At 50.6% G+C, this 25,340-nt stretch overlaps 1 long non-coding RNA gene across 1 annotated transcript; it reads left to right on the top strand.

Moving 5' to 3' along the window:
- Positions 1-2,204: 2,204 nt before the first annotated feature.
- LOC309655964 lies at positions 2,205-22,730 on the top strand. Its single transcript, XR_014261081.1, has 3 exons — positions 2,205-7,213; positions 10,154-17,357; positions 21,133-22,730. It is a non-coding gene; the product is annotated as an uncharacterized lncRNA (long non-coding RNA).
- Positions 22,731-25,340: the final 2,610 nt, after the last annotated feature.

The raw sequence follows: 25,340 nt of genomic DNA, 5'->3' as shown, positions 1-25,340 counted from the left end.
GTCTGAAGCCTTGGGGCACGCGGGCTCCCCTCCCCTCTCCAGCCCCTGCCCGAGCCCTCAGACGTCTCCTGGACGCTGTGAACCGGCAGCAAGAATGGATCCACTCTCTACTCACATTTTTAAGGCCAGGAAACCTGACCCACCCCAAAACCACGCGCTCCAAAGGAAGAGCAATTGCATTTTCCGGGAGGGCGGGCCTGGAGAGCCCCCTCCTCTCCTCCTCCCCCAGCCCCACCAACAAGGCCCGGAGATTACCGCCCCCCACCCCTTAACGCCACCTTCACCTACTCTTCCCAAGAACAGATTGTTTATCAGACGGGCAGCCAAGAACCCTACTCCTGTTTCTGGCCTCTGCCAGACATTAATCACACTTGGGAAAGTCAAGAACTTGACTGTGTGGGGCGGGGCAGAGGGGGGGCGAATGGGGAGGGTAGTTAAAAGGAAAGACCAATAATTTTGACATTTGACAAGCTGACCAAATTGGTGCTACCTTTCCCCTCCTTTATTTTAGAATGTCAGCGCAGAGGACTGAATTATATTCCATTATATTCCATATATTCCATTGCCACTGCCTCTACTCCCCATATTTCCCCTCGTTCTCTAAGTCTTCATGTTTGATGCTTTAATAGTACTGACTGGCTTTTAATTCTGATTAACATTCTCAGCTGTGTGTGTGTGTGTGTGTGTGTGTGTGTGTGTGTGTTGGGGGCTGGAAAGACACATTCACAAACCTGACCACCTGACAGATCCCCCCTTTTCATCCTTCCCTTTGAAATGACATCTAGATGGACTGGGGTGGGGGGATGAACAGAGGAGGCATGGAAAAAAGGGGAGGGGGAAGCAATTTATGTGCTTTTCTAAGGCAGCTAGTAAAATTCCTAGGGGAGAACAAATGCCAAAATTGACTGTCTTGGTGTATTTTAGACCAGATCGTCAGGGTGAATCACGTCAGGACTTTGCACTGGGCCTGCAGCCTGCAAGCCAGGGACAGGCACACAAAACATCCCTGCGGCTGGGAGGTATCCTTCTGAAGGAGGCAAGAGATAGATATTTACTCTCGCCAGGTTCCTCTCCATCAGGATTTTTTCTCAAATTCATTGCAAGATGGATTTTAAAAAACAGTCTGATAAAGAAAAACCAGGGATAGAAAATACCCCATAAAACATGGCTTCCAAAGGGAAGGTGCAAAACCCATTTGATCCAAGATATAGATATCTCCACCCTGGATTTTTTTTTTTTCCTTTGCTTTACAACTCTGCAGACATCAGGTTAGCAAAAGGTAATAAATAGTCCTTGCACAGCAGGGTCTGGACTAGTGAAAACAGTTTACTGAAATTAATGGGCCTCGTTTGAACCAAAACCTCCACTTTGGAATTAATGCCAGACATAGTTTTCCTGAACTCTATCCAACCGCCTAAGCAGCAGACAATTTTCATTCTATTTGTGCTGGAAAATAAAGCCCGGGCCCTTGATCTCAGTGTAGATTATGATTTTTTTAAAAAAAACAATTTAGCACAGTGAACACTATGCCAATTTCCAGTTTCTGCTGGTAGAAGCCCTTGTGCTCTGGGCTGTGCCTGACAGAAGTTATCTGGTAAACTTTCCATTGAAAACCATCTCCGAGCTCTCTCCCCATCGGTGGCCTCAGAGCTCTCACCACGACACCCGAGAGATTCAAGGAAAGCTCCAGAAACAGACTCGGTTCTCAATAACAACCCTTTTCCCCAGGGCTCTTGGAAAGGCTGGATCTGAACAGCACTGCCTGCATGACCTCAATTCCCCACCCTAAAGGAAGCTCCAAAGCACCCAACCGAACCCCCCCCCCATCCCCCGCCCGGGCCCCGGTACTCAGGGTGTCTACAGTTCTGAAGCTGCTTTTATTTTTATTAATGTATTTTTAAGGCTGAAAGGCACACACGCACACACCCCACATAGGTTCACACCCAGTGGTTCTGGCAGGTACAGCGGAGACCCGGTGCCCCGGCTGTCAGTGTCTGATCCCAGCCGGCCCTCCCTCCCCCAATTATTAATAAAAGCCCTGTCATGGGTAGCCAGCGTTCTGGTTTTCATTGTACAGTCTGCACTGGTGACACAGGACATGTGGAAAATTTTGAGAGCACTGCGGTGAATGGCGTGGAGGGGGAGCGTGAGCAGGGGGAGGGGAGGGAGGGGAGCGAGTTACTTTTTAGCTTCCGCTAAGTACTTGGCAGCTCGCCAGGCCCGGAGGATTCTGGGAAACGAAAGCCTCCCCAGTATAAACTGCCAGCTTTAAGCATCCCTGACAGTTATGCTCCTTCCAAACTTGGCAGCCGTTCAAAGTGTTCTTTCATTTGAAATGCTGGAAGCCTGCCATGTGCAATGCAGATTTGCTGTGCCTGTGCGCAGAAGGAACTGATAAATGCCGTTGCGGTTGCCATGGGGACAGGAGGCTATCAGAATGGCCTTGTGATCCGCAGCCTCTCAGCTCGGCAGGCTCTCGCTCTGCCTCCCGCCCCTCCTCCCTCTAGTCAGTGAGATGGTGAAATAAATGTTCTGGAAAAAGGTTAACCCTCCCCGCTCTGGTGCCGAAGCCGAAGCGGAGATTAACCCCTAGGCACTTCCCTGGCGTTAAGTGCCAACCAGGACCACAGGCCTCGGCACCGTCCTTGGGCGGGTCACCATACTCCCCACCAGCCACCCAAGCAATCCCCCTCCCCAAGCCCTGCTTCCCGCTCCCTGGGGGCTCTCACAAAGCTGTGTTTTTAATAGAGCTTTTCAGTAAGCCCAAGTCTAAGTCTTTGAGTCATCACAACCCGGATGTAAACACAGCAGCCCTACATTCTGCACAGTTTGCGTGTATTTTATCTTTTTAATAATATTTAGCTGGCAACTTAAAACGGCAAGGATGCCAGATATTTTAGCCAGCAACTTACATCATACAGCATCCATCTTGGGGAGAGTGGCTGCCTGTCCTTTCCTTGTTCTCTCTCTCCCTACCCTGAGACGTCAGGAAATCTAGGTCTTTCTGAAGGCACGGTATTGCAGCAACCGAGTCCCTTAGAACCATGGCCTTTAGAATGAGCATGACATCACCCTGGGCAACAACAACAGAGGATACGTTCCTGTCTGAGACAAGACATCGGGTGATTGGAGGTGAAACAGGTCTTTCATTTACGCTGAGTGTTAGGGTGTGCCTGTCTGGATGGCTGGCCGCTCCTCCCTCCCCCCCCCCCCCCCGCCCCCTACCCCCGCCCGTTTTGCACAAGCTGCTATTTGAAATACAGTCTGATTCAATGTACAGAAACAAAATAGCACACTCAGATTTGGTACATGTTCAGGTCTGTAATGCCAGCTCTCCGGGTGGCCTGTTTAATGGGGGGAAAAAATGAAATACTCCATTCCAGCCAAGGCCTGTGGAGGCCAAGGAGGTTTAGCGATTTATTTACATTGAGCAGTATTCCTTCTCAACCCAACTCGCTATTTCCTGAAGGTTTCCTGAACTTAAACCTTCGTTAACATCCCAGGAAGAGAACATATTTTTCCCGTGGCTTTCAATATTTTCTGCTAAATATATTTCAGCACACTGTTTATCTAGGGTTTCAGCTTTCAGACCTTTATGTACTTTTGACACCTTGAGGCTGTTCCACTGAAAAATGGTATATGTTTATTAAAGAGGACTTTATGTGCTGGGCGTTAAGGCAGTAGGAATTTCTGTTGGGTCTGTCTATATAATGAAGGCTTCAGGATAAGATCCAAGTCAGAGGCCTGTTTGGTTTGTGAAGCCCTTTTGACAAAGTGGGCTCCACATAGCTCACTCAAACCCTTGAATACCACAGAAGGTTGAACCAAATGAGGTATTTCTTCATAAGTGCACGCTGACACGGAGGCCGGCTGGGAGAAAGACGGAAAATGCCCCAGCTTCCTGGGGCTAAGCTGCAGTGTCTTTTAACCCGCCTCTCTCTGGGTGTCTGCTTATGATTGTCACGGCAGTTCTGGCCAGGGCGTTCTATTTCACTGGAATTTCCTTACTTCAAGGAGCCCCTTCCAAATAAATATATTAATCAATAAAAGCCATCTGCTTCACCTCGCCAGCAGGCGCAGAGCTGGATGAGATAGTGCTGAACGCGACTTTTAGGAGCAGTTGGCTCTTGAGATGTTCCAAGGTGGTTTTTGGCTTGGAATTAAACAGGAGTTGGAGGCAGTAATCAGGTGATTGAGAAAGCCCCTCTCTCTCCCCCATCGCCACCCCCATACCACCCCCTACTCGGCCCCCACCTTCCCCAGAAAATCCAGGCAGCTGAGTTTTTGGCTCTCACAGCTGCTGAGCTTTGGCAAGCCAAAAGCATATTTTGTGGTGGTGATTTCTTTCTCAGGTTGACCGGCATGTTTCTACACTGAGCACAAGGGATGTTTCCTGACTATGTGCGTGAATCAGAGGCTGTATTTTTCATCTAGGGCTTCTGATAACAGTTTTAAGCTGGAAAGAACAAAGCAGATCATGATGAGCCCCTATCATCAGGGTTCAGAGATAAAGAATCCATCCAAAGAGCTGGCTACATAGAGCTCAGATGTACGATTTGGCGTTTTAGCCATGCCCAGAGCAGCCCATGCCCCCAGAAGGTGGTGCCCGCGCTCACATCTCAGACACTGTCCCCCACCTTTCTCCCTCTCTCTCTCTCTCAATGTCCTTGTGGTGTCTGCTTCTTTGTTGCCTTCAAAAGTTCTTCCTTTTTTCAACCTTCCTCTCCCAAATGGGAGGATCCGAAAAAGCCATTTTGGGGCCCTTGAATGTCTTTCCAAATGGAGGCATGCCCTGAGATTCAAAACAGCCTAGACACTACCCAGTTGTGCCCATTACAGCAAGATGACGACAGAGGGGAGTCGGTGGTGTGGTCCCTCAGTCCCAGGGCCTGAGGAGCCAGCTTCCCAGAAGTCCGTGGATTAGGAAGGTCTGCTTCAGGGGCTGCCAGGGAACAACTCCCTTTTGTTTTGCTGTCTAGCATGTGACCAGAATGCTGCCAGCTAATTTTAACCCCACCAAAGTACTGCTGGAAAAAAAATAAAAAAACAACAACAACCAAAAAAATGGTCTTGCATCTGGAGAGAGAAATGCTGTGTGCTGGATAAAAGCTTTTTCAGCCTGTGTTCCTTCCTGTTTCAGTTTCCAAACTTGCATTATCGGTAACCTGAAAAATGATGAGTTTCACCAAATTCCTGGATATTGCACAAGAGGACAATGAGTCTATTTCGGGTGCTGTGAGTGTGTCTGGCACAGACCCTGGAAGCCATTGTTTTCGGGAGGGAGCCGATTTCTGGTTTCCCGGTGCTTTCCTTCTAGGGTCTCAAAGCCCCCAAGGGCACGGGGGGTAGGGGCTGCTCTCCATGGCAACCACGCAGACTGCACTCTGAAAGGACCTGGATGGGAAGTGGGTGGTTAGGCCGGCGGGGAGGGGCGGTGGTGGCAGTGACAGTGGTGGCCTTGGAGGTGTTAAAAGGTAGACGGTAGGGAGTGTTTGAAGTGGGACAGCAGGAGAAGGAAGAAGTGGAGAGAAGGAAGCTTTCACAATAGCTGGGTGGCCCCCCTGGAACATAGGCCACCAGCTCTCCTACTAAATTTCCATATGCGTTTTCAGTACCAGGAATTAATGGAGGACTTCACAGAGGTTCTCACCCTGGCTACTGGATTCTCAAAGCATTTCCATGGTGGTTAATTGTTGCTGTCTGGCTGGGTGGCCGATGAAGCTAGGGAAAAGGTACAGAATCTCAAGAGCCAAGAAAGGAAGAGGTTAGGATAAGATAGAGTGTAGCTCGGCAGCTACTGCCGGCTGTTCTAAAACCAGGTAGTGAGATGGGCTATCATTAATCTGAGGGTCTACAGCGCAGTCCCGGAAGATAATATGATGGCAAAGAGACTGAGGGGAAAGACCCCAGTGAAGGCTGCAGCACTCCTGGCAACCAGGTCGGCTTGGTGGCATTCATCCTAACAGCTGCTGAGGACTTCAGCTGCGAAAAAGCCATTTGCTCAGGCTTGTCCTGTCTGGCAACTTCTATGCATTTAAAGGATCCTTGCTGGTTTCTGAGGCACCCCCTCTACACCCGAATCCTCCGGCAGACACTGTCTTCCGAAGACTAGGGAAGCTCCTGGGAGACATTCACCCCATCGTCTGCCTCTAAGCTACTGCTATAACCTTCCCACAGCAGTCAAGATCAGCTGGCAAATCCCTAAATTAAGGTTCTGATTACTTTGTTGTTCCAGAGGCTTGTTTTGAGCAAGATGCTGTGCTTTAATTAAAAAGATGAGCACTCATGAGTAAGTGAAAATATTTTTGACGCTTCACAAATATGTTTGACTTTCATTTTCTTGCATGTCACAGTAGGGGTGGGGGGTCAGTCTGGTCAGCACTTTTATCCATGAGACCACTAAAAACCTTTCCTGTTAGCTAACAGCTGGCTCTTTGCACAGCAGAATTGTAAAAGGGACTCAAAGTCCAGAATCTGTTCCTTGGGCGTCTCTGTTTGCAGATTTTCGCCAGCATTCAGGTGTCATTAGGACACATTTCTCATTTACCTTTCCAGCCAGAGGATTCCTAAATGTTTCCTAACAGCAGCGCCACAGCTGGAATGCAGCTGCTGCAGGGTGGAGCCAACACAAACTCCTTGTGGGTCAGCCGGGTGAGGGAGGGCAAGGAATCTTGGAAGGTTGGGAAAGTCCTTCTTTCTAAAGCCAGAGCTCAGGAATGAGTGGGGCCTCTGGTGTGGAAGCTTTCCAGATGGGGGAAGGAAGGGTAAGTTTTTGCCCTCTGGGTAGATTCCAAAAAATCGCTTTGGGGAGGCCAACTATTTTGAAAGTGCCTTTAAAGCAAACAGCACAAATGTTTATACTGACCTGGAAAACCCTTCCTTTTTCCTTTCCCTACAATCCAAGTCTGTTCCCTTGAATATTAATCAACAGGAACGTTTGCCCAAGCTTTTCTCCTCCCCCACCTCTTTTATTATTATTATTATTATCTTTGGTTCAAAAAACTTTTGGAAGCTTTTCCAGGCTGGAGCTATAGAATGCTTGCAGGAAAATGCATAAGGAGTGTCTGTATTCTGTGTTTCTCTGGAGGGGGTTAACCATGTTTTTCAGAGAGACTGAGCTGGGGGCAGCCAGGTCTTGTGCAAGAGGCCAGCCAAGCAAAAGGGCAGACGGTACCAGAAAGATCTGTGCACATCCAAAAGCACTGAAACGAAGGTACAGTTTAGCTGGCCCGCCTGTTCTCTTCTTTCAGTCTTTTATTACCGCAGCTGCCTCCATGTCAGTTTGTGCGAGAAGCACCCCATCTCCAGTAGATGACCTGAGAACAGCTGGGTGTCAGGGTTTGAACTGCATTCTCAAGTTAACAGCACTTGTAATTTCTGCCTAAAGAACACTTGGAAGTTTAGCTGGAAAGGTGCAGGAGGTCAATACTCACCCAGCAGGCAGGGATCCCACCCAGGCATGGAATGTAATGGGCATAAGGTGTCCTGGGGCTCTTGCTGCCAAGGGTGGTGTCAACCTCCAGCCCATGCCAGCACAGCTCCCCTTGGGCCCAGAAACACAAACACAGCTGCATGCATGCATGTATCGGAAACATCTGTACACAAAACCAGAAAACGCATACATGAGGCCCGAGGGCGATGGGGACTCACAGGACCCCTCACTGGTAGTCGCAGCTCTTGAAAGCAAAGGCAGCCGGGCTTTCCTGGAAATACACTCCATTTAGGCTGGTTCATGAGAAAAGGAGCAGAAATAGCTCCGTAGGAGGGCCGCCCCAAATGAGGGCAGAGCTGCCCCAGCCACTCTCCAGTGCAAAGGCTGCTTCCTCCTGGGTCATCCCCTGTGGCTGTGAGGGCCCAGAGACCTCAGGAGAGGAAGGGGCAAGCAGGGGTCTGCAGTGCTGGAAGCTAGAGGACACAGCTTCGGGCTCTCCTCGGCCCATGAGCTTGAAGATTATTTACCAGTAACACTGTCATGGTTCCTGCAATAGAATCTCTTTCCTTTCTGCCCACGGGACACAGTGACTCCAGAAGGCATCCCACCCCGCAGCGGGTTGGGAAGGTGCTTAACAGCCCAGACTTTGGAATATTAATAACAACGATGATAGGCACAGCTAACATTCATTGGGAGCCTCTTCTGTGTCTGGCATTGTGCTGAGAGTTTTAATGCATTCTCTATTCTAATCCACACCTAATGAAGGGGTTCCGTTATTTTCCCCACTGTATAGATAAAGAAAAGGAAGCTCAGAGAGGTTAAGCAACCTGTCCCAGGACACACAGCTAGTAAGTGGTGGCTGCAGTTAGAACTCAGGGTTGCCTTACTCTAGAGCAGCGGTCCCCTACCTTTTTGGCACCAGGGACCAGTTTCCTGGAAGACAATTTTTCCACGGCCGGGGGGAGGGGTGAGGTGGTGGTTCTGGTGGTAATGCGAGCGATGGGGAGCGGCAGATGAAGCTTCACTTGCTGCCCGCCGCTCACCTCCTGCTGTGCGGCCCAGTTCCTAACAGGCCGCAGACCACTACCGGTCCGCGGCCCGGGGGTTGGGGACCCCTGTTCTAGAGTCCTTATCAGACAGACCTGAGTTTGAATCGTAAGTTGGCTTTGTGTGATTGTGTGACCCGTGCCAACCTCCAGGTTCCTTCCCTGTTCTCATAAATTAAACACATCAAATACTGGCAATTTCATGTAATTTAGCCTAAACCTTCTTTATTAGATTGTTGTAAGAATTAAATAAGATAATGTATATAGAGTACTTGGCAGAGTGCCTAGAATATAGTAAACACTCAATGCTACCTTTTAGTAACAATCTCAGAGTCAGTATGTTTGTTCTGTATGGATACATTAATCAAGTTATTCATAGTCTCTGTGGGTTTTCCCAAGCCCTTGGAAGGTCCCGCACATCCCTGTGTGGCACATTGGGCCCCAAGAACAGCTGGACGCAGTGCTGATGAGGGGAGAACTCCTTCTCGTTCCTCCTCTGTGACTTAACTTGTGTCGGGATCCACACGTCTGGAGCACACATCTGTGTCTTAGCCGTTGATTCCTCTCTTCCACGTTGCCTACTCACGTTCACTTGGGTTCATTAGGGGTTCCAAGTCTTCAAAATCATTCAAATCTGATTGCTTTACTTTCCTGCTTAAAAATCTTCCAGGCGCCTAACAGAATCAAGACAAACTCCTTAGTTTGGAACGCAAGGCCCCTGGGAAACTGCCTCCCACCCGCCTTTCTATCTCTTCCTGCCCCTTGCCTTTGCAGGGCTCTTTTCTCTGCCTAGAAAGAATGCTTTCCCCTCTGCTTCTTTGAGCAAACTTCTGTGTATCTTTCAAAACCCAACTCAGTTTTTACCTTTCCTGTGAAACTGGTCTCCCACATTTCCCTGCTCTTACTTCAACGACAGTCTGCATGTATCACAAAGAACTGTAGTTATCTGTTCATACAACTCCCCCACTGGGGACTCATGAAGTTCAAGTCTAGGGCTTACCCTTCTATCCCCAAGTCACCTAGAAGGCCCTAAATAAATGCTAATAAATACCTACCTTAATGTAAACTCTTATGACATAACTTTATTGTCAGTAAAATAATATATGAGTGTATCTGTATATTATTTATACCCTCCCTTGTTTCAGCAAGAATTTGAAGTAGATGTGCATATAACAGTCTTTCTTACTCACAAGCAGATGTAGAATAGTGCTTGGTGCATCCTACAGTAGAAAGAGCTAGGACTTTAGAGTCAAACAGTTCTGGGTTCAGATCCTAACTTGGCCTCTTACTGTGACTTTAAGTCATTGCTTCATCTCTCTTAGCTTCAGTTTTCCCATCTGTAAAATGGAGATAACAGTAATTACCTGTGTGGCAGACATTGTTGATTACCACCCAATAGTCACTCCTGCTTTCTTCCTTAGTGCCCTAAATTTTTTTTTCAGGAATCCACCCCCTCTGCCTCATGCCCAGGGTGGGAAAGGGGGAAATCCTGATGAGTCTAAACAAATCTTGGTATAATATTCCCCTTGTCAGTGATTCTTTTTGGGATGGATCTGTGACTCAGTTCTGGTCAATGAGATGTAGGGAGGGATCTTTGAGGGGTTTGTCTAGAGAGTTGTTCTAGGAAATATTCCCCTCCTCTTAAAACGTGAAAGAAACAGTTGTCCTTCTGCAGCTGGATGTTATGTCTGGAGTGATGGCTGGGGCCACAGCAGCCATCTTGTTGTGATGAAGGCAACTACTCAGAGAGTCAAGCCAACACACTAAAGACGACAGAATGGAACCGTGGAAAGAACTGGGGTCCTGGTGCCACATTCAGCACCTAGAGCCACCCATCTCTGGACTTTTTCCTGAGATCATCAGTTCCTTCACTGTTCAGTGAGGGACCCCTAGCTCAATCCAGTATTATTAAGGTAGCTGTTACTTGCAGCTAAAAGGATTCTAACAGATCAACTTCATGGAGTTGTGGTGATGACTAAATAAAATAAAGTTGATAAAGTACCTAACACAGTGCCTGGCATGTTTCGTTCTTAACAAAGATTAAAAAGCTTCCTGCTGAGACATTCCAAGGTGAATGCATGAATGACCCCAAAGACGTGGCAGATGGTAACGCAGTAAGGTTTAAAGCAGTGCAGAGGTGGGTGGGTACTGGAATGACAACGAAGATGACGATGACAGTGAAATTTAAACATTATGTTAGGAAGTGTCCTGATGGAGCTTCTTGGGGCTGTAACCGTGGTTTTCCTTTGTACTTCTCAGGCCTCCTCTTACTCCGGTCAGAGGTAAACACTGCACGACACAGGCTTTTCTAATTGCAGGCGGCCACACTTGTGCAATCGGGGTGGTCCCTGATTACCCTGGGGCATGGAAGTCCTGCTCCGGGATGAAGGCTAGAGTGTAATTGGTAGCTCCAGGAGGAGCCAAGATTCGGAAGCAGAACTAACATACCCACACCGCGTAGAACATGGCCTACCACTGACAAAAGGCACACAACACCGCTCCCTCCAAGAATGTCCAGGGAGGCCCCGCAGACTCCTGCAGCTCGAAAGGCCTGCCTTTGGGGGCCTTGGGGCCGGGTGTCCCACCTAGCTTTTGGCCTGCTGACCAGGCCAGAGTTTTCCTCCACACCAGTGTGTGGAGCGCTCAGCCGCACCAGTGTCTGCCAGACGCATGTCCGCCCATCTGCGTGGGCGGCCCTGGCAGCAGGGTACGGAGCAGGGTTTGTGCGAGGACACTGTGGCCCCTGCAGCAGGGTTACGGGGGAGGCATTGTCACCTCAGGGGCAAGCCAAGAGGGAACCTGGAGGAGGCGGGGAGCAGAAAGCTGCAGACGCAAGGCATCCTCGGCTCCCTTTTCGAAGGCCCTCTTCCCCTTAGAGGCCGGTTCCAGGCCCCCTTTCCCTCCAGCTGCCCTCTGGCTGTTTTCTTCCTGCTGGGCCCCTCCCCTGCCCAGCCAGGTTCAGCACGGTCCTGCTTCCTGGCACTGACATTCATCCTGTCCACCAAATATTTATTTAGACTATTCTATGCAAGATGCCATATTCCTGCTAGCGACTGGGGGGTGAGAGAGATACAAAGAACAGCAAGATTAGACTAGAAAGGACCTCAAAATGGTTTTCACGCTTCTCTTGGCCTCAGAACCTTCCCCCACTCCCCCTCACAAAAACCCAAGTATTTAAGAAAGAAAAAAAAGCAAGATTGCTGCAGTTGAATCTTGGGCAGGGCCCTGTCCACTCTGGTCAGAGGCAGACTCCACGGACAGAGTCTGAGAAGTCCTGATCTAGACCAGAGGGGAAACTGAGGCCCAGGGAAGTGACCTCCCTGAGACACGCTGCAAGTTAGCGGCTCAGCCGAGTTCAAATTCAGGTGTCTGGGTGCCTGGCCCAGTGCCTTATCCATTGTACTGCCCTACCCCTTGGCACTTGTCTCAAAGATCCACTGGAGAGAAGAGGCAAGTCAACCCAGAATAGAATGCATGTGCTACAGGCCAGTTAAAGAGCGATGGTTCCAACACAGGGAGAGAAGTCCTCATGGCAGAGGGGCAGGAGGCCGGGCCTCGATCAAGATGGGCAGGGTTTGACATGGAACATGGCAGGGATGTGGTGGGCAGCTGGGTGGTGGGAAAGAGGCAATTCCAGGCCCCAAATAACATGGTCACCTAAAGCCTGAAGAAAGCCTAGCAGCTCAGAGACCTGGGTTCCAGCCCTGGCTCTGCCATTACAAGCTGGGTGACCTTGGGCCAGTGGCCTCCCCTCTCTGGGTTTGTTTCCTTGCATGTAAAATGGCAGAGGGGGTGAGCTAGCTTGTCCACTGTGACATGTTCTGATGCTTTCTCCCCTCCCATGAGGCTGGCCCTCCCCTCCCCACCATCACTACCAACGTCACCACCCAGGACACTCGCCAGTGTGTGCCAGGTGGCTGGAATTGACACCAAGAGGAAGTGTCCCTGGGTGCTCCATCAGAGCAGCACGGAGCTGGCAGCCCTGCTCAAGGGGCCCGCCCAGAGCTTTGGAGAACAGTGACAAAACACGAGGAGGCTGGAACCCAGGCAGAACTGGGGCAGGAACCATTCCTCTTCTGGGAAGGATTCTTTCTAATCCAGTCCTCTCTGGAGGCCCAGGCCTCAGCCAGTGCCCCCCATCGCCACCCCACGCCCACCACCTTGGAGCAGAAAGGGGAGGTCTCAAGGGTAGCCACTTGGCCCCAAACCTCAGTATTCTTGCTCTTAAAATGAGGTAAAAATAGAGACAGTATTTTTTTTTAATAATTTTTTTAAACGTTCTTTTTTTAAAAATTTATTTATTTTATTTATTTATTTTTGGCTGCGTTGGGTCTTCGTTGCTGGGTGCAGGCTTTCTCTAGTCGTGGCGAGCAGGGGCTACTCGTCGCTGCGGTGCACAGGCTTCTCATTGTGGTGGCTTCTCTTGTTGCGGAGCACGGGCTCTAGGTGCACAGGCTTCAGTAGTTGTGGCACGTGGGCTCAGTAGTTGTGGCGTGCAGGCTCTAGAGCGCAGGTTCAGTAGTCGTGGCGCACGGGCTTAGTGGCTCTGTGGCATGTGGGATCTTCCCAGACCAGGGCTCGAACCCGTGTCCCCTGAATTGGCAGGCGGATTCTTAACCACTGCGCCACCAGGGAAATCCAAAACTTAGTATTCTTATTTGTAAAATTGATCATGCTTGTCAAGTGCCTAGCACGGTGCCTGGGGTAGGAACCACTCAGTAAATATTAGATCCTATGCATTGCCAGGGGGCTGCCTGCTGGGGACGACCGCACAATTTGAAGGCTCCTGACATTAAATAGGCTGCTTCAAGTAGGGCCCCTGTGTGTGCAACACACGCTCAATCACAGGAGGGGAGAACCGCAAAGGGCACCTGGGGAGGTTGGTGAGAAGCCCACTAGAAACAATGTGTGTGCGCCCCCTGCTGGCTGGGAGCAAAGGTGCAGGCCTGCAGGCTCAGGGTGCTGGGGCCGTGAAGGGGGATCCTTGCTAGCACAGCGTGCTGCTGCCTGGTAGATTGAACCCAGTAGTCACAGAGCACCCATGAGGTGTCACCCACCTGGCAACGCGCCAGGTTGTTGGAAGGATGACTGACAGTGAGTTACAAACAACATGAGTGACAGGGAAGCTCGGTTTTTGGAGCCAATTAATTTTAGAGTCAACCAGGCATCAGTTCAAGCTCAGAGACCACCCCAGAAACCATCTGCGTTGGATACAGCAGTGAGCAAAATTCCTTGCATCTTGGACTTGTAGTGGGTGGAGTGACCTTGGACAGGCCACATAATCCCTCTGAGCTTCAGTTTCCTCCTCTGTAACACAAGTCTTCTCTACCCCTTACCCCCATACCAGAGGGTAGGGACCCTAGGTGTGGATCTCAAGGACTCTGTCATTTGGGGGGAGTTGAAAGCCATCACCAACAGCCATGTCTTCTCAAGGAAAACCTCATCCCTTTGAACCTGGGCTGTGGCTCTGGTTCATTCGGAAGGGACCCTGTCACGCTCCTGTGGCATGCCAGGCTGCCCAGCTTCTCCCACCCACCAGGTACCCAGGCAGACCCCTAGCTCTAGACCTTTCCGCTCCAGGATAATGATGGGGCCCTAACCTCTAATGAGAGACCATCGGAGTGGATGTGGGAGGATCGTGGGCATGTTACTGGGATGGCAAGTCCCCACACTGCACGATCCAGGCCACAGCAGGTATTTCTCCTTGAGTTAATTGGGCTGCTTCGCCTCACAGTGTCACCTGGTGGGGGCCTTTGCCTTCCCGGATCCCTGTTCTCTCCCAGACCACTGGGCGAATCCGGTCTCACGTGGTATGATTTTGAGGGCTTGAGGAGGATAGGGAAAGATGTTCTCAATGAATTTTTATTAAGATCCATCATCGCTACCACAATCAACAAGTTTCCATTCCCAGTGGCCTTTACTGTAGAAGTGCACAGATGCACACACATGTGCACGCACACACACACAGAGCAAAGGTGAGGGCTGAAACCAACTGATACCAGAGGAGTGTTTTAACACCCGTCTCAAAACTACCCAAGTTGGGTCCGGTTTATTTTTTAAGGCTGTCTGCAGTATCATCTCACACTCTGTGTGTATGTGTGCTTTTGCATTCATTCATGTAACAAGGTTTTATTGAGCTACTGCCAGGTATTGAAGCAATAGCAGTAAATAAAACAGACACAAATCCCACACAGAGCTTACATTCTACTATGTTTGTGTGTGTTGACAGAAAAATAAATAAGCAACTGGCACAAACATGACATTTGCTGGTAATATGTGCTATGGAGAAAACTAAAGCAAAAGAGGGGGTTTGGGTGCCCCAGAATAGGGGGGTAATTTTAAATGGAGTGGTCAGGGAAGACCTCATTAAAAAGGTGACATTTAAGTAAAGATCTAAAGGAGGTGAGAGAGTGGACCACGTAGTTATTTAGTAAAAGAGGCTTCCAGGCAGAGGAAATGGTGATGCAAAGGCCCTGACGCAAGAACATGTCTGATGACAGAGAAGCCGTCCTGGAGAGAACAAGGGAGGGGAATAGGACATGTGGTCAGAGAGGGAATGGGGAGGAGCAGGTGGTGTTGGGCTTTGAGGGCCATTGGGAGGGCACTGGTGTTTACTCTGAGTGAGGTGGAGCCATTGCAGGGTTTTCAGCAGACGGGTGACATCATCCGTCCTGCATTTGAGCAGGATCATTCTGTCAGGAGAACGGCGGGAGAGCATGGGGACCAGGCTATTGGAGGGATAGAGGCAAAGGGATGGTGGCTGGAACCAGGCGGGTGGTAGTAAGGTTAGTGAGAAGGGATCCACTTCTGGATTCAGCCTGAAGGCAGGGCAGGTTGCACCAGTTAGACAAAAAATCATCTGTTTTGATTTCTATAAATATTTCTCTTGCATATTTTGTTATTAGTCCCTAAGGTATGTAGGGAGAAGGATTAGTGTCCATACACACAAATACGCTTGACACAGCAACGAGCGAGTGTCCACTGCGAGGCCCCACCCAGCTCCTAAGGTAAGGACCCTCACACCCCACAGGGGGAATGGTGACAGTGGTCCTCCCCTCACAGGTGTGTTGTGAGGACAATACATGCAAACTACTTAGCAAACTCTTTGGACTTGATGAAGAGGGGTTATTTTTATTAATGAAGCATGCTCAAGGGTCCTCCACACCCTTTTTCCAACCTGTGTAGGTAATTTCATCCCTCTTCTGAAAGTTCAGAAATTAGCACCTGCCTTGTAAATAGGACACGACAAAACACTAATTAGAGACATATGGTGGGGAGAGGTTAATCAGGGTAGGCTTCCTGGAGGAGGAGCTTGGCTGACTTCCTCTCTTTTCAGGCAAAGAAACTAAGGCTCAGTGACATTAAATAACTTGCCTGAGGTCACAAAGCTAGAAACTGGCAGAAAAGGACATCCATGCTTTTCTGGCTCAGAAGCCACTGTTCTTAGCCAGTGTGCTGCCATGGTGACAGGCCATTCCCATCAGAGGAGAATGATGGCCGTTCATGTGAGGACCTGGGACAAGAGGATCTGAATGGACGTCGCTCAGTCTGGGTGGAGCAGAGGTATGGGAACCTTGGCACGGCTTCAGTAATAATCATAGATTATGATTATCTGGTGAGCAGAGCAGTGTGCCAGGCCCTGGGCACCAGGTTTGAGATGCATGATTTCATTTAACCCTCATTTTGCGGAGGAAGAAGCTGAGGTCTGACAAGTGTACTGGTCTCACCTATGGGTGTCAGAACTGAGACAAGAACCCAAGTTTTTCTTTTATCTACTGCTGTGTGACAGTGGACTTGAGATGTTAGTGACTTTAAACAACAACGCACTTGTTCTTATGATTTTGTGAGTCAGGGATCTGGGCAGGGCTCAACTTGTCGGTTCTTCTGCTCCACGTGGCATTAGCTGGGATCATTCTGCATTGGCAGCTGGACTGGGAGGGAAGGGCCGAGAAGCCTTATTCACATGCCTGGCAGCTCAGCGCTCCTCTGCCTGGCCTCACCCATGTGGCCAGCATGGTGGCTTCAGGGTGGTTGGTTTCTTACATGGCAGCTGGCTTCCAAAGGATGAAAGCAGAAGCTGCCAGGCTCCTTAGGGGCCAGCTGTGGAGCTGGCATAGCGTCACTTGCACTGAATTCTACTGGTCAAAGCAAGTCATGTGGCCAGTCCAAGTTCAGGAGGAAGGGAAACAGATTTCTCCTCTAGATGGACACAGCAGCATGCTCACCCTGGAATGCGAGATGCTTGTGGCCATGGTGAGAGACTAACAAGCATCCCCAGCTTCCCCACTGGCAGCCTTCCTCCCGTGCCTAATCCCAGGAAGCTGTCATTTCCAGGGATTTGCTAAAGCCCACAAGGCCCCCACCACAAGGCACATGCCTATGTTTTGTCTTACCTGGCCCTCCAGCCCAATGACTGCTTCTTGCTCTGTGCCTGGCGTTACAAGAATTTATCTTATCTTGTTTTCTGCAAGGCAGGCACCATTTTCCCCTGCTTCCCAGGGGCCCCATCACCTGAGTTAGCCTGAGCGTGTCTTGTTCTCAAGACCCTGGAAGAACCGAACATGTGACTTGCAGTCAGCCACCTGAACAAGAGTGGGATGGATTCATCTTTGCAGAGCCAGCACCAGCACTGAGTTTCCCCAGAAGCAGAGCTCCGTAAACAGGACTTTCTGGCACCAAAATTCACACGCTTGGGCCTTGAACAAGGAAAAGAGAGTCTTGCCTCTCCAGGACCAGCATCATCATCATCACCTGGAAATGTGTCTAGGGTCGCGGCCCTCCCATCCCCACCTCCTGAACCAGAACTTGCATTTTAACAAAAGCCCAAGTGATTCATATGCGTGTTCAAGTTTGAGGCAATCGAGGTAGCAGTTCCCAAGGTAAAGAACAGGAACAGGCTGGGAAGACAGATGCCAGTTGAGCCCATCTGGAATGATAAGGCATGGGTCTCACCCTTGGCTGATGGTTAGAATCACCTGTGGTCCTTTAAAAAAAAATCCTGATGCCCAGTGGGCACCCCAATCAATGAAGTCTTACATCCCTGGGGGTGGAGCCCAGGCAACAGAATTTTCTAAAATCTCCTTAAGTCATCTCATTGTGCAGTCAGGGTGGGGAGCCACTGGTTTAGGGTATTGCTTCTTAAAGTGTAGTCTGCGGATCATCTATGCCCAAATCACTTGAGACACTGATTAAATATGTAGATTCCTGGGTCCCACACCCGGTTCTTGAGTCTAAATATCCGGGAGCATGGCGCAGGAATCCACATTTTTAACCATCTCCCTAGATGATTTGAATGTGCACTAAGTTAGAGACCATTGGTTTAGGGCCCTGAATAAGCGACAACAATGGCAATGGTGTTTCTAAATGCTACAAAGTATAATATGCAAAAATTAGAAGATATAGGTAAGTAAAAGTAGGAAACAAAAAAATGTCTGTACTCCTTCTGCCTAGGGATAATTGGGGGCCCCCTCGGCACCCACTCTAGAGAAGGAAAGGAGCCTCCCTCCCCTAGAGAAGTTGCCACCCATCGCTGGGTGGGCTGTGATTTGGGCTCTGTTTTGCTGGCAGGGTGGATCCTGTTCTCTGGCCCGGACAGAATTATTGCCTCAAATTACATGGTTGATTATCAATTACTTGTGTCCGTGTGAGAGCATGTGTGTGTGTGTGTGTGTGTGTGTGTGCGCGCATAAGTGTCTTTGCAAATCATTAAGGGTCGTAATTCTGGATTATCGTTGATTAACGAGAGGGAGGCCTGGTACCTCCAGCAGCCGGGATGGCAGCCCCGCAATTATGTCCCAGCTGATCAGTAATTGGCGCATCACAAGATGATTTCTCTCTCTCTCGGCTGCTCCTCCCAGCCTCTCCTGCCGACTCCGCAATTAGCGCCATTGCTCATTCCCTTCCAGCCTGGGCTGAGTTCAGAGGCCTGCTTTCTGGCAAGTGGATGTGGTGGGGCTGGCTTTGAAGACCAGCACCCAAATGGGGCTCTGACGGTGATGTGCAGGGTGGTGGCAGAGGCTCCGTGGCGGGGGTGGGGTGGGTATGGAGCAGGCAGGAGCTCGAGCGTGCTACCTGGGCCCGCCTTATCGTTCATTATCCTTCCCAGGCAGCCCAGGGGCCATTCTCTGAGCTCCCTGCCTCTCCCCCACTGCATGGACTGCGAAACTGAGACCCAGAGAACAAAAATAGCAAATTAGGAAAAAAAAATCCAAGACCACTAATTCAGAACAGCATGGTAACATGAATCCAGGCCCACAGAGCCAAGGAAAGAGCAAAGTTACAGAAGGAACTCCTCCCCACCATCACTCCCATCCTGGTGAGGCTGTCACCTCCCAAGCCACCACTGCTTGTCTCAGTTTCCCCGAGCAACGCAAGCTTTTGATACCCCAACTCCCGGGGTTTCGGAGGAACTGCCCTGAGGAATGTGTGGTGTCAATTCAAGGCAGCAGTATAGCCCACCTGGATTATGGCAACGGCCTCCTAACTGTTCCCCACACTTCTACATGGGGCCCCCAATATCCATCACGCTGGAGACAGAGGGATCATTATAACGCCCGGTCTTACTGCTGATGAGATACCATCCCTCCACGCGATGTTACTCCCCATTGCCCTCAGGATAAAGTCTGGGTCCCCAGTCCCCTTTCTTGCTCCACCCCACCTGCTCTCTCTGCCCAGCACGGACCCCTCAGTGCTCTAGCTCCCTCCCACCACCTTGTCCTTCACCCAATCTGATCCCTCTACCTGGTACCCTTTCCCCTCCTCCCATCATATTTCACCTGGGCACACACCTGTGGGGGAGGCAATGACGCTTACACTCATACTTGGGCTCCATTGCCCAGAAAGGGGTTCTGCCCTCACTGGGGACCAGCAGTGACAGAAGCAGAAACTTTAAGGATGGCTTTAGTTAGTTTAGCAGGGGTGCGAGAGGATGGGGAAGGCGGGGCTGTTCCGGAAAACTTCCACATGAAAGACTCTCCCGTGGCTGCAGAGCCACCAGGCAGTTTGTTTCTGAGCCTTGCAGCTGTCTTGGCCATTTTCATTTTTATCTACTTAGGGTGGTCAGCAGGTCATGGCAAGCAGGAGATGCAATGCTAATGACTCTGGCTCCACGTGGCAACCATTCAGGAAAAAGCTGCAATGTTCTCTCTGCCACATTAATCAGAGGAACACATCAAGAGCTGTTGCGTGGAGACAGCTTTCCTCCCAGTACCTGCCCTGCATACTAATCACCACCCGCTCCTGGCGGTGAGTCAGCTCCATGCCAGGCAGGCAGTGAGGGAAGGTCAGAAACGCCCGCTCCAAGCACGTGGGGACAGGCAGAAGGGTGGCAGCCATGTCCCCACCCCCCAGACACACACTGCCCGCAACCATCATTGAGCCCGGGCAGGTGGGCACAGCAAATTCTGGGAAAGTCCATCCAAATGCAGACTCTGGGTTAATTCCTTCGTCTAGGTCTTACCCAAGTCTACCAGAGGGAACTCTCCAGAAGCTGATCCCTGGACAGAGTCTGATAAAAGCAAGAAGGGCCTCACTGCCAGGCACTTTGATAACAATAAGACATAATTTTAGATAGCACTTAACATGTGGCAGGCATACATGTAAGCATTCTAGATGGATTACTCAGTTAATCCTATATAACCCTGTGAACTGGGTACCCTTACTAGTCCCATTGTATAGATGAGCAAGGCAACACACAGAGAGGTTAAGTGACCAACCCAAGGTCATACAGCTAATAACACCAGCTGGGTTTGAACCCCCACAGCTGTGTTCCAAACCATTTCCCTCCGCTTCCCCTCACTGTGCTACTAGAGCCCAGAGTCGCCTGAGCCAGTGGTAACCACGACAAGCTTCTGAGTGTCTTTTGCATGTATTCATTCATTCACTCATTCATTCATACAGCAACTATTTGTTGAGCACCTACTATGTACAAGGCACTGTGCTGGGCACCAGGGAGACAAGGGGAAACAAAACAGACATACGCTTAAGAGGGAGACTGGCATCAATTTAACATTTTCACAAATTTATAGTAATTGCAAAATGTGATAAGTGCCATGAAGAGAAGTACCAGGTCCCATGAAAGCACATGGTGGGGAACACTCATGTCTCTTGGAAAAGTCCAGGAAGGCTTCCTGAGGGAGTGGCAGATGAGGGGATGGCTTACACCTGCAACTCTCAAAGGGTGGTGCCTGGCTGGGCAGCATGAGATCACCTGGGAACTTGTTAGAAATGCAGATTCTTGGGCCTCACCCCAGACTTACTGAATCGGGGACTCTGGGGGTGAGGCCGAGAAATCTTGAGTAAGCCCTCGGGGGGATTCTGATGCCCACACAAGTTTGAGACCTACTGGCTTATGCAAAGGCCCCGAGGCAAGCAGGAGCAGGCAAGCAGGAGCAGGCGTGCTGGAGCAACTGGAGTGCCTAAGATGAGCTGGACAGGGTTTGGGTCACCTTGGCCTTGTAGGCATCCTAAGTGGTGCAGCCCTGCATCAGCTCCCATCACCAAGAAGCCCAGTCAGAGGGTTCCTCGGCCCTGGGGACCCTCGGGAGTAGCAGGTCACCCAGGTGTCCAGTCTGGCTGAGGCGAGAGGATGGGAGGGGCTGCGTCATATGGCTTCTGACCAGTCACCTGACCTCTTGCCAATGTTTTAACTTTCAGGAAGCACTGGTGAGAAGGTGGATCCTGTGGCTGGGGAAGTACCTCCATCCTCAATGCCGGGAAAGGAACTTAGGATAGAAACTTCTCCTTATCCTCAAGAAGCATCCCAGTAAAACACCAGCAGAAGCAGGTGGCTATGACCCACTGAGTCGCGAGCTGCCTGGGTGTCAACACTGCGAGCACCTGAAGCCAGGTTCATCGCAGGAGAGGGACAGGGTGAAGTTCCCTAGCTGAGCCTGGACGAACTGGATGTGGTCGCACCTGCTTGCAGAGGTGTCAGCATAGAATAGATCAGAGCTGGTGATGACCAAACAGCCTTGTTGGGCTCCTTCCCACGCACCTCCCCTGCTGCAGGCCGCCCCCTCAGAGGGGCTTCACCCCACAGGTTGTCTCTGCAGGGTCTACTGGACAACCTGGCCACCAGAGCAGGGGATGCAGGTCAGAAGGCCAGGATGGATGTTGGGCTGTTATTGGTCCGCGCCAATGTCACAGCGGCCTTTGATATGGATCCAGGTCACGTCCAGCTCTCCCAGCCAGGGTTCCTCCTTCAAAAGAAAAAACTAAGAGACCTTGGAGGAACTCACTGTCCCAAAAAGTACAGTAAGGAGTGGGAACTTGCAGAAGTCTCTGGTAGATGAGGGAGTTAGGCAAGGAGCACAGAGGAAATGAGGGTACTTTTCTTTTTTTTTATTTTTTAATATTTATTTATTTGGTTGCACCGGGTCTTAGTTGTGGCTCGTGGGCTCCTTAGCTGTGGCATGCAAACTCTTTAGTTGTGGCATGCATGTGGGATCTAGTTCCCTGACCAGGGATCGAACCCGGGCCCCCTGCATTGGGAGCATGGCATCTTATCCACTGTGCCACCAGGGAAGTCCCGGGTACTTTTCTTTACACTAGCTTTTTTCTCTCCATAAAAAAATGTGAACACAGAAGTAAAAAGAGAAAAAGTGAAAAGTTCCTTTTTTTCCCATCTCTCACCAATATCCCTGCGTCCTTAGCAGTAACCTATATTAGCAGTTGGCTGTATATCATCCCAGACCTTTTCTGGGCATTTACACACACACACACACACACACACACATATACACACATACACACACACACCCATGTGTGTATGATGCCAGGATGTTTATTTTTCTTTGCTTTTACATAAATGGGATCAAGCCGACCATATTGTCCTGCAACTTCTCCCCCATAACAATATATCTTGGACATTTTTTTCATGACCACATATACGGAGTATCCTCGTCTGCTGTGGCTTTTTTTCTTTTTTCTAATTTCTGCTTAGTATTGCATGTGCGAATGTAACAGTTGATTCAACCACCCCCTTCCCACTCACTCCCTCACTCAGGGTCCCTGTTGCGGCCCGACTCTGGGGAGCACGGGTCAAAAGGCGATTGTGGTAAGTGGTACTGCTGCACAATCAGGGGACCCCATCCACACTCAGACTGCAGCCGCCCCTCCCACCTCCCATGAACAGATTTTTTTCCATGCAAACAATTCTACAACCAGCATCCTTGCCCATGCCTCTTGGTGCACACATACAAGTATTTCTGTGGGTGCTGATACCTCGAGTGGGTAGAAGTGCGCGCCCTGCCAAGGAGCCTCCTCCGCCCCCGTCCCCCCAGCACATATCCAGCACTGGCTGCTGGCTGGGCCACCGCTTCCAGGAAATCAATTGCACAGACTGAGAATTGTCAGCGGCTCACACACTGGGGGCCATCCAGGGAGTAGATGAAACTGTAGGAGAAAATCCTACCCGGCTCAAGACCGCTCGTAATGCAGACCCCTTGGTGACCTTTCTGGAGAAGGTAAAAGAACGCAGGCAGACACACTCACCCTCCATCGTCCACCATCAGTCCGCCTGCCGGGAGCACAGCCCTCTGCCCCTGGAGAAGCCGCTCCTCATTAGCAGGCCTGGTGGGAAGGGGGAGGCTGGTCCAGGGCCCAGGCCGCCGCTGTGCAGGCCAGGAGGCCAGCGGGGGCGTCTGCTTCCCTGGAGGGTGAACCCAGTGGACCACAGGGCCCTTAGCTGCTCAAGGTCAAGGTACCTGCCCCCTTCCGCCGCCCCCTAGAGAGACCATCTGGCAGCCAGGCAGCGATCCTCCAGGGATTGCCCTCCGCCCAGTCCCCAGGCCAACGGATCCTGCGGCTGCATTCAGCCCTCCTTCCTCCCTCTGTTCAAACAGAGGTGCCGGCACCGCGGCCTCAGTTCTTATTATCCAGCTTGACACCCTTGCCCTGCACCTCCGGGAGGAGGGGGCCTCTGAGCGCAGTGCCGGTGAAGGAGGTGCCGGTGGACAAATCCAACATTTTCCTTACCCGGGAGGGTGACCTGAGCCTTTACCTGGTTTCACAGCAGCTAGGTTCATAATTCCTCACCCTCCACCCCTCACCCCCGTTCCTCCCCTTCTTGATTCCACCCACCCACACCCACACCTGGCCCCGCACAGAAAACCCAGCCATAGCTGTGAACGTGGGGAAATATGCAATTGTTTTCTGTATGCAGCTGTCTCCCAGCTCTCCAGGCCTATTTACCTGATAATGACTTAAAAAATAACTCTAGCTACATCTATTGGGCAGTGTGCCAAGCGCTTTATGTATATATCTGACAATTTTCGCAAACTCTACATGGTAGATACTGCTAATGATTTACAGGTGGGGAAATGGAGGCTCAGAGAGGTTAACCGACTTGAGCCAGGTCACACAGCTGGTGAATGCTCGAGCCAGGACTGGAAACCAGGTCCCCATCATTCTCCAAGGCTATGAGCTTAACCGTTGTGCTACCCTGGCTCCCACTTACTTGATTTCATTCCTTCTTCTGGGTTGTCCCAAAGACCGGGTTGAGCTGGCCAATTTCCCAGGCTGCCCCCCAGACTAGGTGGGGCTGCGGCTTCTGGTCCCTGGAGCTGTGTGGGTTCCTGGCAGAGGAAAGACTCTCACATCTCCTCCGTGTCCAGATTCTCCGACTCTCTTATGAGCACACCCAGGCCCCCTCCAGGCCAGTAAAAACTGACAGGCCACCCTACCTGCCAGGAAACACTTTGGCTGGCCTGGCCAGCTCAGCCTGAGGACGGTGGAACTTCCTCTGGGCAGCACCTCACCACCTGGACCCAGGTTGGGGCTGGTTTCAGGGCTGCCCATCCACAAGCAGGCTGGGAGGCGGGAGAGGGATGCAGCCCCCATTCCAGAGGGGCTTTTGCTGCCCTCGTGTGGCCTGGGCCCACAGCCCTGCATCTCCCTCCTCCCTCCTTCCTCCTTGCTGTTCTCCAGCCTTCCCAGCTGCCAAGGACCCACACCCAGTCCCGGTGCAAGTGCCCAGGTTATTTTGCGGCTGAGGAGAGGGAGGCACGAAGGCCAGGGAAATTCCCAACCACCAGTTCGTACCCCAGAGCCAATAACATCGATGGAGGTGAAGTTTACGTATCTGTTGACCTGAAAAGATGTCCTAGTATATTGCGCTGTTAAAAAAAAAAGGGGGGGGGGAAGAAAGCAGGTTTTAAAGCTGTGTACAGTAAGAGAACATCTTATTAATTAAACAAAAGTATTCTCTATGTATCTAATCATAGAAAGAGGATATTTGCCAAGATGTTAACAGATGATTTTTGTTTTCTTCTCTTGGCTTATCTGTTTTTTCTATTTTTTTCAATGAACATCAATTACCCAGATAATTTTTAAAAGCCATAAAAATAAACCAATCCCAGACTGATTGTACATCTTCCTGTCCTCCTCCCTACCCCCAACAGCTCTCCAAAAAAGAGTCACAGATCCATATTCCCGGACCTTCCCTTCTCTCTCCTGTCATTTCCACATCTCAGTCGGCGTGTGTTGGTTGGAGGTGGGGGGAGGATTCCTACCTACTCCAGGAAGCCTTCCCCTGATTTGCCCAGGGGGCTTTTTCTCACTGACCCAGCTCTGCCCAAATGCACAGTGCCTGGAGGCCCTCTTCCCTCCCTCTGGTGCCTTTTCACGGAGGAGGAGGAGGAAATGCTCTGCTTTCTGCTGCATTGTTTGCTCCTGCAGGCTGAGCCGACTTCCCTGAGGCTGAGATTCTCAGAGGCAGCCCAACCCTCCATCACATGGACTGCAGCCCCAGGGCAAATGGTTCCACTGTCGAGAGGTGATTATGGCAAAATGAAGAGTGAGGGAAAAGAAGTGACAGAAGCTCCTGATCATCAGAAAAGAAAAGAGCAGTGCTTCAGGAGAGG

The sequence above is a fragment of the Balaenoptera physalus genome, assembly GCF_965194825.1.
Source record: "Balaenoptera physalus genome assembly, chromosome: 2".
Taxonomy (NCBI): domain Eukaryota; kingdom Metazoa; phylum Chordata; class Mammalia; order Artiodactyla; family Balaenopteridae; genus Balaenoptera; species Balaenoptera physalus.
Note: the sequence above shows the minus strand (reverse complement) of the source record. Positions and strands in the feature narration are given on the sequence as shown.